The sequence below is a fragment of the Hemicordylus capensis genome, chromosome 2 (genome assembly GCF_027244095.1).
Source record: "Hemicordylus capensis ecotype Gifberg chromosome 2, rHemCap1.1.pri, whole genome shotgun sequence".
NCBI lineage: Eukaryota > Metazoa > Chordata > Lepidosauria > Squamata > Cordylidae > Hemicordylus > Hemicordylus capensis.
The window spans coordinates 181,319,135-181,331,349 of NC_069658.1; the positions used below are offsets into that span (position 1 = coordinate 181,319,135).

General features: G+C 45.6%; 1 protein-coding gene and 1 long non-coding RNA gene across 2 annotated transcripts in view; both read right to left on the reverse strand.

Annotated features, from left to right (window-relative positions):
• Positions 1–6,817, reverse strand: part of LOC128342408 (intercellular adhesion molecule 5-like) — a 48,589-nt gene extending 41,772 nt beyond the window's left edge. Inside the window, exon 1 of the mRNA XM_053289669.1 lies at positions 6,776–6,817. The gene's annotated coding sequence lies outside the window, so the exon portion shown is untranslated. The remainder of the gene's footprint in view (positions 1–6,775) is intronic.
• Positions 6,818–7,804: 987 nt separating this feature from the next.
• LOC128347274 (uncharacterized) lies at positions 7,805–11,922 on the reverse strand. Its single transcript, XR_008317475.1, has 2 exons — positions 11,867–11,922; positions 7,805–11,555 (listed from the first exon to the last, which is right to left on the reverse strand). It is a non-coding gene; the product is annotated as an uncharacterized LOC128347274 (long non-coding RNA).
• Positions 11,923–12,215: the final 293 nt, after the last annotated feature.

Sequence of the window (12,215 nt, forward strand, 5' to 3'; positions counted from 1 at the left end):
GCAACTCTACCAAGTGCTAGTCTGCAGCGTATTTCTTGACTGCTGGATCCTTTACTGTTGATGTTCCATCCTAAAAGGCAGAAGCTATCCACCACTTCAATATCTTCATTATCAATTGTGAGGCTGGTTGATGTACCTGTTGTCATTAGTTTAGTCTTCTTTACATTTAGTTGTAGTCCCATTGTGCTCCTTGACTTTCATTACTAGAGCTTGCAGATCATCTGCATTCTCAGCAATCAGCATGGTGTCATCAGCGTAGCAAGGTTATTGATGTTTCTTCTTCCAACTTTAAAACCACGCTCATCTTCTTCCAGTCCAGCTCATCTCAGTACATGTTCAGCATATAAATTGAATAAATAAGGAGAAAGTATACAGCCTTGTCTTACTCCTTTGCCTATCTGGAACCAGTCTGTTTCACCATGTTCCATCTGGACTGTGGCTTCTTGTCCTGTATAGGTTTCTCATGAGAACAATGAAATGTTCTAGGATGCCCATTTTCCTAAGGATATTCCACAACTTGGAAAGGTGAGATATACATTCTGTTATTTTGTATATTCAAATACAATTTATTTCCTCTCTCATAACACCACAATGGATGCCCCACATTAACACAAATAAGGGGTGGTGGTGGTGGGAGAATCTTTGTCTCAGATCCTGCCAAGTCAGATCTGAATGGTGGCAGTAAAGGTACGCTGAAGTAGGGAGATGATCACAGGGGATGCCAAAATTTTGATGTGCACCCTGTCAATCACACCATAGGCATCTGGGAAGCTCATTCCCTTGAACCCATGTACCATGTCACTCAGGTTCACAACATGGTCAGGATACTTTCTCTGAAGGTACCATACACCATGGGCATGGCCAGGGCACAAGTTTCTGAGGGTTAGGTAGCCCACCTTCATGGCAAGCGTGTGCAAAGAGAGGGCAAGGTGCTGTACCACACAGTTCCATGCCATGCTGCCGCAGGAGGGGAGCCATCTCTGCCACCAGGTTGTCGAAAGTGGCCTGAGATAGCCGGAAGCTGCCGTGGAAGTGGCTGTCATCCCAGTCCCCAAAGTCCAGCATGGGCAACCAAGTGTTCTCCTTCCTTGGAAGAACCTATATTGGTGTCTGCCTGGTAAGCATGGGAGCTTCAAGGAGGAGGTGGGCCATGCACAGCTGGTGCAGCAGTCTGTGGAGGTCCTCTAAACGTGGGGCAGAGTACAGCAGCAGGCGCCACCCTCCAAGATCCCAGGGGTCATCCCCCAGGGCAACAGCTCCCAAGAACTTGCCTGAGGGGTGGCCTGCAACCCGTCCCTGGAACAACTCCTCGCGAGAACTGAGGTGCCACCATAGGGCTTTCTTCAGGACAGCAGCTTCACCCTGCCAGGCTGCTAAGACAATATGGAGCAGTTTCCCTGGGATACCCTCAGTCCCATCCTGGGACTGTCCCTGTGCATCCCTGTCTTGGGTGTGGCTTCGGGCTGCCATGGTGGGATGTGTATGTCAGTGGGGCCCCGCTGTCCTGCTGATATGTCATTGGCCACACAGAGAAGCAGTGGGATCTTGAGGGGAGGGGGCCTCTGAAGCAGCCATTTAGTGTGCAGTGTACTGCCATGCAGGGACTTGTGTCTCTTGAGGGCACTTGTTTACCCATCTGGGTAATTGGTGCAGCACATTCCATGGAGTGGGAGTGAGCGATAGGGTAGCATTGCTCATGGAGTCCCAGGGAGGCTGCTGGTGTGTTTGGATGTTTCCCATGGTGGATGCTAGCTGTGAAGTACTTTGAAGCATGCTTCACAGGGAAAAGAGGGTGCTACTTGCAACCTGAGGCATGGTGCTGGGTGCAGAGCTTCATGCTGGGTCCTGGAGCTGTGAGTGACCCTTGGATGCAGAAGCACTCTAAACCCTGGACTTGGGGCTGAAGTCCAGGGCCTCCACAGCCCCTGGGGCCCCCTAAATCCTCTTTAGTCTGTCCTGGGTGGTGTGGTTGCCTGGCGGAGCATGATGATGCTTAATTTGCAGGGGGGCAGGGGTGGAGACACCATTGGGTGAACGGGTTCAAAGAACCCAGGCCTCATCCAATCAGGGGCCGCGCCTCGCAGCCCCGACACGCCCCTCGCTTCTGATGTCAGGTGCTGGCTTAGCTACTGAGTGTGGATGGCGGCCCCTGTTCAGGAGTTAAATGGCTACTGTGTTCGCAGCGTGGCCAGGAGTGGCTCTTCCCTGCCTTTAAGGTAGGGAGGAGCCGCTCCTGGCTGCACTGCAAATGCAGCGCCAGCCCAAGTCTAGCTCCCGAACGGACCACGCGGTCCCTTTGGAAGTAAAATGGCCGGCGCTGTGAACGCAGTGCCTGCCGGACCCCAACTCCCAAACAGAGCCACGCAGCTCCGTTCGGGAGCCAGACCATGCCCCCCGCGTCTGACATCAGACGCAGGGGGCGGGGTGAGTGGGGCCGCCACCATGGGTGCACATGGGCCACTAGCGGTCCGGCTCCGCACCTGAGGGGGCCTACAAAGTCCTTTAGGTCCAGGCTCCAGAATTACCTAGGTGCACCTCTGCTTGGATGTTACAGAGTTCATTCCTCCACCTCTTGCAAGTTTGTGTGTGTGCTGGTTCCACCCGTGTGTGTTGGGAATCTGTCAGTAGTAAGGGGTGGTTGTGGGATGGTGATCGCCACGGGGCTTCCTGGGAGCTGTGCATGTGTTCGTATGTGTGCACCACTTGTGCTGTCAGCTGAGACCTGGGTCAATGTCCCTTAAAGAGGTGGCAGTGGAATGTGGAGTCAGGTGTGGGCAGGGCATATAGGTATGGATGGCATGTATGTTGCCAGGCAGAGTGCAGCCGAAGGTGTTCTGGCTGCATGGCCATGGAGTGTGGGCAGGAGCCTAGAGAGTTGACAGCTGTGGTCTGCTCTAAGCATGGGCGTCATTGGTGGATGCATAAGTGAGGGCCAGTCAGCTTAACTTCTGTGCTGGGTAAGTTGATGGAAAACATACCTTGATTTCCATCAAGGACAAAATTGTTAAAACTTATAGAGGAACAGGCCCAGCTGAAAGAGAACCAGCATGGCTTCTGCAAGGACAAGTCTTGCCTCACTCACCTTTTGAAGTTCTTTGAGAGTGTCAACAGGCATGTGGATAAAGGTCATCCAAGTGACATATTATACTTGGACTTCCAAAAAGCTTTTTGACAAAGTTCCCCACCAAAGGCTTTTGAGTAAACTTAGCAGTCATGGGATAGGGGGACAAGTTCGTGTGTGGATTGGTAAGCTGATTGAAGGACAGAAAACAGAGGGTAGTTAAAAAAAAAAAGGACAGTATTCATAATGGAAGTAAGTAAGAAGTGGGGTTCCCCCAGGGATCTGTACTGAGGCCAGTGCTCTTTAACTTGTTCATAAATGATCTAGAAGTTGGGGTAAGCAGCAAAGTGACCAGATGACACTAAACTATTTAGGGTAGTAAAATCCACAACAGATTATGAGGAGCTCCAAGAGGATCTCTCCAAACTGGGCGAGTAGGCAACAAAATGGCAAATGCGGTTCAGTGTAAGCCAGTGCAAAGTGATGCATATTGGGGCAAAAAACCCCAACTTCACATATACACTGATTGGGTCTGAGCTGTCAGTGACTGACCAGGAAGGAGATCTTGGAATTGTAGTGGACAGCTTGTTGAGAGTGTTGACTCAGTGCATGGCAGCTGTGAAAAAGGCCAATTCCATGCTAGGAGTGGGAATTGAAAATAAAAATGTTAATATTATAATGCCCAAATCTACGGTACAGCCACATTTGGAGTACTGCATACAGTTCTGGTCTCCGTATCTTAAGAAGGACATTGTAGAACTAAAAAGATGCAGAAGATGGCAACCAAGATGATCAGGGGCCTGGAGCTCCTTCCTTATGAGGCAAGGCTACAACATCTGGGGCTTTTTAGTTTGGAAGCATGGTGACTATGGGGAGACATGATTGAGGTATATACAATTAGGCATAGAGTAGAGAGAATGGATAGAGAGAAATTTTTCTTCCTCTCTCAACACTAGAACCAGGAGCCATCCAGAAGGCCAGAAAATTTAGGGCTGACAAAAGGAAGTACTTTTTCACACAGCACATAATTAATCTATGGAATTCTCTGCCATGGGATGTGGTGATGCCCACTAGCTTGGATGGCTTTAAAGGGGGCTTGGACAAATTCATGGAGGACAGGTCTATCAATGGCTACTAGTCTGGTGGCTGTAGGCCACCTCCTCCAGCCTCAGAGGCAAAATGCCTCTAAATACCAGTTGCAGGGGAGCAACAGCAAGAGAAAGGGCATGCCTTCACCTCTTGCCTGTGAACTTCTCAGAGGCTTCTGGTGGGCCACTGTGTGAAACAGGATGCTGGACTAGATAGGCCTTGGGCCTGATCCAGCAGGGCAACTCTTATGTTCTTATGAAGGCTCCTCCATGCCTTTTAAGTAGTGTCTCCTTGCATGCCTGCTGCTATCCCCTAGTAGTGGGAGTGTAAGGATGCACTCTTAGGAGCAATAGAGCCACTCCTTCGCAAGCTCAGCCTTCACAAGCTGAGCTGGCATGGTTGGGGCGGGGGGTATTTGGGAACCATCGTATATCACAAGCTGATTTTGCATGTTTTTCTATAATTTGTTATGTTATGTATTCCAACAAAATTATTTCAAAAATAAATTAAAATTCAAGTTTAGAAAAGTGCCAAGGAAGATCATATTGGTATTTGAGGCAATGATGTTTAGTTACTGTTGTGTGAGATGGGGCACCTAGGTAATTTTGGAGCCTGGACCTAAAGGCCTTTGGAGGCCCCCTTCCCCCGCAAATTAAGCCTCATCATGCTCCGCTGGGCGACCACATCACACAGGACAAACTAAAAAGGATGGTGGGGGGACAGGGGCTGTGGACCTCTGGATTGGATCCGCCTGCTGCTGGTTTAATTATTTTAAATTATTATTATAGATGTTTAGCTTCTGAGTTTAACATTTAACTTGATATACAGTCATTTGTATGATTTTCTTTCTTATTTTTGCTGCCTTGGGTATTTAAATGGAAAAGTGGGATATCAATGCAATGTCAGATGGCTACAAGTCTAGAATCTGCACCCATCAAGATGACATGACTGCTAGCATCTTCTCCACTGCAGCTGATTTCCCAGTCTGTAGCCTGAATAACAGAACAGTTGAGGCAACTGGTAGGAGTGACACACAGCTTTAACTCTTGCTTCCAGTGCCTGTTCCCTTTGGTTTTTTGTGGGAAGGGGGCTGTCTCTGTTCCCCCATTTCCTCATCTGCAAAATTACCACACTGGAGAATGCAGTAGTTTCCCAAAACGTGTGAATCCCAAATGATGGTGTACATATTTTTGGATTACCTGCCTCCATGTAGGAAAACGGTCATGTGTGAAAAACCCAGAGACTTCGATTTGGGTAATTTTCTTCTCCATGTCTTAGGGTGAAGACAGATGTAAAGGAGAGCAGTCACTGTGCCATGTGTCTGGTTTTGCAATGTACACTTAATATAATTATGTGGCATATTTAATTATTTATAATATATTCATTCTTTACCATTTAAAAAGACACATTCAAAAATATGTTCAAAATTACCCAGAAATTGGGGTTGATTTGTTAGGATATTGAGGTGCTAGCCAATAGATTCCTTGCACTGCTGACCTTTCTTTAGTCCAAACAAAGTGAGGGCTGGAAACCTGAAGTAACGTTTATTCCAGGCTCACTCTAGGAGAAAATTGAAAAGGTCTTGAAAAGTGTCAGGGTCAGGGGCGTATCTAGGGAAAATCATGTCTAGGGCAAGCACTGAAATTGCACTCCTGTCCAAACATATGACACTCATCTTTCAGATAACTTTACCATAATATCAGCTCAAAAATACAACTCCAGACACTTTCAGGAGAAACAGGTTGTAAGCAACACACATGCATGCACATATACAACCACACATCCGGCACATATGTGCCAGTCGCCTTCCCAAGGAAACGCAGCACATCCATGTGCTGGGCATGCCTCCATAGAGCTAAGCAGTGAAAGCTCTCTTTAGCAAATGCTCTGCCACCTCAGCACACCTCACTACAGGTTGCTGCCTCCAAGAAATTCAGGGGTGGTTTTTTTCTGTCCAAACAGCTTTTGCCTTAAAGGGAGATGGTTGCAATGGGAAAGCAACAGGCAGACTGGACAGTAAACTATGTCTAGTTTATCACTAGACATAGCATTAGTCAATCAGAATCACAGCATGACTATTCAATGAGTCTTTTTAAAACAATTGTGTTCAAAAAGGGAATTGCATTGATTTTTTAAAAGAAGACATTCTAAAATATAACTTTTTGAAGGCAAGGAAACTTGAGCAAATCTACTTGGGATGCACAGGCAATAAAAACCCAAGTACAATTCAGCTAAATTGAAGGGAATAATTTGCAGCACGTTAACCGCTTATTTCAAAAGACAAGCCATTTCTCAGTATGGTAAGACTGCACAGCACAGGGATGGCAATACATTGCAAATGCAACATTTCTGGGTGTGGATTCTTACAGCAGTGGTTTTTTGTTTGTTTTTTAAGCCCCACATAAGTTAAAGGCAGGCACTTTTCATGTTTGAAATCCCACAAACCTTATAATCAGATTGCTTGACAATTACGCAGATAAAGATAGAGCTCTGTATAGAGAATTAAACAGCATGTGAGTGAATATTTTCATTTTTTCCTTGCCTCTCCCCCCACCCCTTCAGTTTTGCCAGCTTACAAAGTATTAAACCAACATTGTCTTTTTAAGGACTGTTTTGTCCACTTACTTTTGTGCCGTCTATATCTGTTTTTTAAATGCTCGGGTCCATTGCATTCTTCTGACTCCCTAGATCAGGGAAAAAACTAGACTAGGGCCTTGCAGAGGGCATTTGAGCATGTGCGGTGGCCATTTTTTAAATTTTAAAAAATGGCCACCGCATTGCTCAAATGGTCCCTGTGAGGTCCTAGGCCTTGCCAGGCCTCGCAGAGGCCTTTTGAACATGTGCAGTGACCTCCAAAATGGCCACCGCACTGATCTTTGTAGGCCTGAACAGACCTGAAAATCAGCCCGGGACGGGCTGCGGCGGTGATCTAAGAGGCCGGCAGGGGGAGAGGGAACCTTTGCAGACGCTCCCAAGGCCTTTAGGAAGCCCCCCAAAGAGGCTACAGGTTAAATTGTTTATTTTTAAAAAATTGTGAATTGGGGAGGGGGAGGGGAGCAGCATGGCAATGGTGCCCCCCCCCCAAGTGGTGCCTAGGGCTGCCCTACCCTAGATTCGCCTATGGTCAGGGTGCTTTTAAACTGAGTCCTCCACTCTAGAAATCTTATGTCTGTCTTCCCCCTTAAAGAGATAAATGCAAAAACATATTTATGTATATTTCCAGATGGTGGTTTATTCCAACATGACTGCTGATTCTTAACAGATCATTTTGTGGCTGGTCCAGATGACATTTTGCACATCCTGTAACTTCCTTGCACTGTCTCCTTGCTAAGTCATGAAACACCCATGCCTTTTCTTTATTACATTTTTAGCCCACTTTCCAATAGGCTTATGAGATCATCCAGCAGTCTCTGTGTGTGTCTATGTGTCCGTCCATATGTGTGTGTGTGTGTCCATATGCCCCCCACTATCAACTTTTCAACACCTGGACCAATATGAACCAAATGGGGTACAGTTGTAGGGACACATAGGGACACCTCAACAGCATAGTTTGTGATGATGTCACCCACCCCAATCCAAGATGGCGGACGCATAAACTTTAGAAGTGCATGTGGGCTAACTTGTGAACCACCTAACCGATTTGAACCCAGTCAGTCAAGTCAGTCAAGTTTATTTACGGTCAAAGACCAGAATTCAAAACATATGTACAAATAAGGATCAACAGTGCTTACAGTAGTTTGGTATAATGTCTCAGCATAACAAATAAACCCCAAGTTACACAAGCTGGTCTACTATCTGATTCCTAACTTTCCTAGCCACCACACAGAACTTTGAGACATTAGTCGTTATCTCCTTCTTCTGATCAGAAAGCAAGTAATTAACATAAAATATATCTGTATGCCCTGGATAATTGACCAATAGCGGAGCAATACAATGTTGATGAAAGTCCCTGTAAAGGAAACAGTAAAGTAAAATGTGAAAAATCAATTCCCGGTCTCCAGAATCACACAGGCACAGTCTCTGTTCTATAGGAATCCTTCTGAACCTACCCTCCAAATCAGCCAAAGGTAATACATTAAATCAGGTCAATGTGAACATCCTGCAAAATTTAGCAACTGTAAATTTATCTAAATATCTCGCAGGTTTGTTGTTATAGCCTCATATGTTTGGGACGCTTCTAGGGTCCCAAACATATTTAAAATAGATCTTAAAAATTTTGTCTGAATGACCTCCAAAGCTGCAGAATTAGCATACAGACCCAATTGCAACCATTCAACATCTGAGGGCAGGATTTAGCTAAAAATAATTTAAGTGCTGCTGGAACAAATTGAGCACCCCCCAATGAAAATAGGGTTTGAACCAAATTTTATACAGCTGTAGAGACACATAGGGATTCCCAAATGGAGTGGTGTGTGATGATGTAATCCACTCCAATTCAAGATGTCGGCTGCGTGAATGTCTGAGGCGCAAGCAAGCTAATTTGTGGACTGTCTAAACCAATTCAAACCAAATTAGGTACATTTGCAGTGAGTGACACATAGGGACACCTCAATTGCATAGCTTGTGATAATGTAGTCCACACATATTCAAGATGGCGGACGCATAAACTTTTGAGGTGCAAGTGGGCTAACTTGTGAACTACTTAACCGATTTGAACCAAATTTGCTGCAGCTGTAGGGGCACATAGGGACACCTCAATGGCATAGTTTGTGATGATGTCATCTCCCCCAATCCAAGATGGTCGATGTGTGAACGTTTAAGGCGCAAGTGGGCTAACTTGTGGACTGTCTAACTGTTTTGAATCAAATTACATACAGTTGTAGTGAGTGACACACAGGGACACCTCAGTGGTGTAGTTTGTGATGATGTCATCCACCCTGATTCAAGATGGCGGAAGCATAAACCTTTGAGGTGCAAGTAAGCTAACTTGTGAATCGCTTAACCGATTTGAACCAAATTTGCTACAGCTGTAGGGGCACATAAGGATGCCCTAAAGGCGTGGTGTGTGATGATGTCATCCACCCCAATTCAAGATGGTGGACATGAAACCTTATGAGGCACAAGTGTACTAGCTTGTGGACAGACAGTGACACACAGGGACACCTCAATGGTGCAGTTTGTAATGATGACATCCACCCCGATCCAAGACACATGAACATTTGAGGTGCAAGAGATCTAACTTGTGGACCTCAATTTGCACCAAATTTAGTCCCGTTGTAGAGACAGGGAAAGGAAAGTTGGGTGATTAATTCTTACTAGAACAACTTGCTAAAAACTTGATTACAGAAGGAGAAAATCTTGCAAAAGGAGGAAAAGATGTAAATGGACCATAGCACAAGCTGTGGAGGAGTGGTCACCTTCATAGGCTGTTGATGTATGTAAGGGCTGGAGACAGAAAGAAAATATATGATTGGCATTTTAAGTGGGATTCTAGCTGGGATATTTGAGAATTCTACATGTTCTGTGTGATGTCTGTAGAATCCAAGGGAAAGAGTTGTGGTATGCAAGGACAAGGCAGTGAAGCAGAATCACGAATATTAATGGTTTATTGAAACAGATATTATTTAGAGAGGCAAGTGCAGACTGCTTTCAGTGCTCTAGCTGTTTGTTAGCTCTGCCTCTACTCCAGGCCTGGAATACAGGTAACTAAAGCCCCATTCAAAAGTCGGCCTGTACCAAGGAACAAAAACACCATTAACCAAAAACACCACAGTGTACTTATTATAAGAAAAATAGCTTCAATTTGCATTACTTGATCAATCTTACTAGTGTGCCATTAAGAAGGGCTTTCAGCGGCTTAGGATTCCAGACCATGTTATCGGAACATTTTCAGGGCAGATTCTGTAATGCCCCAGTGGAACAGCACCTCTGCCCTTGTGGTCAGAGGCTGGTAGAGGATCTTACATTTTATATTTTGTATTGTCCCCTTTATTATGCAAGGGGGATGTGAGTGACCATTGGAACACATACATCATTGATAAATTCAAGGGCTCTGACTCCGAGTTGAAATGTAGGATTAGTTTTATCTTGCTCTATTATGAAGCAATTATTGCAGTATGAAGTTTTAGGTTGAAGTTAAATGTTATTTGTTGTTCCTTCTCTGGATACAATATGATTTAATCTTTCTTTATGTTTCTATCTTATATTTGTTATATTTGTTATGATCCATTCATTCATGTGAGGGCTGGATTCCAAGGCTACACCCTGATATGACCCCTGGATCCAGTTCTCACCTTGTGCAGTATTTTTGTTTGGCTTTTTAAAACTGAGGCCAGTTGATAGATATTACAATATTTTTATTCCTGATTTCACTTCATTTCATTATAAACTTCTGTGGGCGAGACAGGAAAGGACATAGGGGGGACCCCAACACTCTGCCCCTGGTGCAGACAGAAAATAGTGGCATCAGCTAGTGCAAGATTGCTAAGTAACTATATAGACTCTTCATGCAGTTTCTTGCACAAGCCCATGAAGCTTGCGCAAAAACACCCTCTCTCTGGAAATACCCCATTTCGCTCTACAGTACTGTAATGGCAGGCACAGTCTTTCCATTCATCAGTAGATGGCGCTGACACACAGATTCTGAGGATAGATGTGAAGGAAGTTCCAAATAACAAATAGTTCAACTGCATTAAAGTCTACATTTCCGTGCTTAAACTTCGCTGTGTCTGGACCACTGTTCTAATCTGGTCTTTTAAGCATCCTTTGAGAGTGCCGATATTCACCAAGCCCACCCAGTTGCCTTTGGGGGCTGCTTTTCCCCAAACAAATGCTTTGGGCCAGGTGTGGAGGACTGCGCCCACAAGAAGCAGGAGTCCCTCCATTTCTCTGCATGCTGAGCGTTTCTCCATTATGTATAGAGTGGTTTTCATTGAATGACTGCCTGAGGATGTGGCTTTTGCCATCTTCTCTTTCCCATGCTCAGGTGTCCAATGCACATGCTCGCTTCTATTCTTACTTTTTAACCAGCCACATCCGTCCTTAAGTGTAACATTTGCAGCCATACAAAATGAAGCAGACTGAATGTACTAAAATACCACCCTCGAGAAGTCAAATAAAGCCATTTCAGTGTGGCTGTCCCAGTTACCATCACATACATATTCTTCCTCTTTCAAATTCTAAAAATGGCAACCAGACTGCAAGGTTTACTGATTCTTTTTTTATTTTTTGCATAACCACCCTTGATGTTTGCCATTCCAGCAATCCAAATCATACAATCTACTATATGCTTCAAGTAACATGTGGTATACAATTGCCTAAGCAGTTGTACGTGTCATGGCCCCATTTGTACATATTTCCTCCTTATTTTTGAGAGAAGAATTGTGGAAATAAAGGCATAATGTGGATCCTTCACAGATGTTGTCAGCCCTGACATTTCAAGGTTGTAGCCTCATTCTTGAGGTCTCTAGGAAAAGGAATAAAATCTCAGGTGATGAGTGAAACTCAAGGGAGGATGATGTTTTCTGCTTGGCTTGTCAGCATTTGTTATTTGGTCCACCCCAGCCCCCTCCCATGTCCAGCAGACTCTACTCAGAGGCATCTTCCCCAGGTCAGCCAGGTGCCATGGCTGGAACCACTAAGTGACACCACCAAGCCCATCAGGCACTACCCTCTTATCTATGCAGGAAGCACTATTCCCCACCCATATCCAATCAAGCTCCACCTCTTAACACCCAGGCTTTGCCCTGTGAGCCTCAGGGAAATTTGCAACTTTACCAGAGGTTCATGATGGAGGAGCAGATGCCTTCTCTTCCACCAGGGGATGTGAGTCTGGAACCAAATGATTATATTAGCCAGGTGGGCCTCTGTCTCTCTGACCTGTAACTAGGGATGTGCACGGAACCGCGGCAGGGCGGTGCGAAGGCGGGGAGGGGGGGTCTCCCTTTAAGAGCAGGGGGAGGGTGTATTTATCCCTTCTTCCGCTTTCCCCTCGCCAGCGTCAGGTTTTTTTAAAGCCCATTGAGGCGGCAGCGTACCTCCCTGCCGCCTCGTTACCCTTGTCTTCTGGATATGACCAGAAGTCGCCAAAGTGCCTGCACGTCGGTGACATATCCGGAAGACGAGG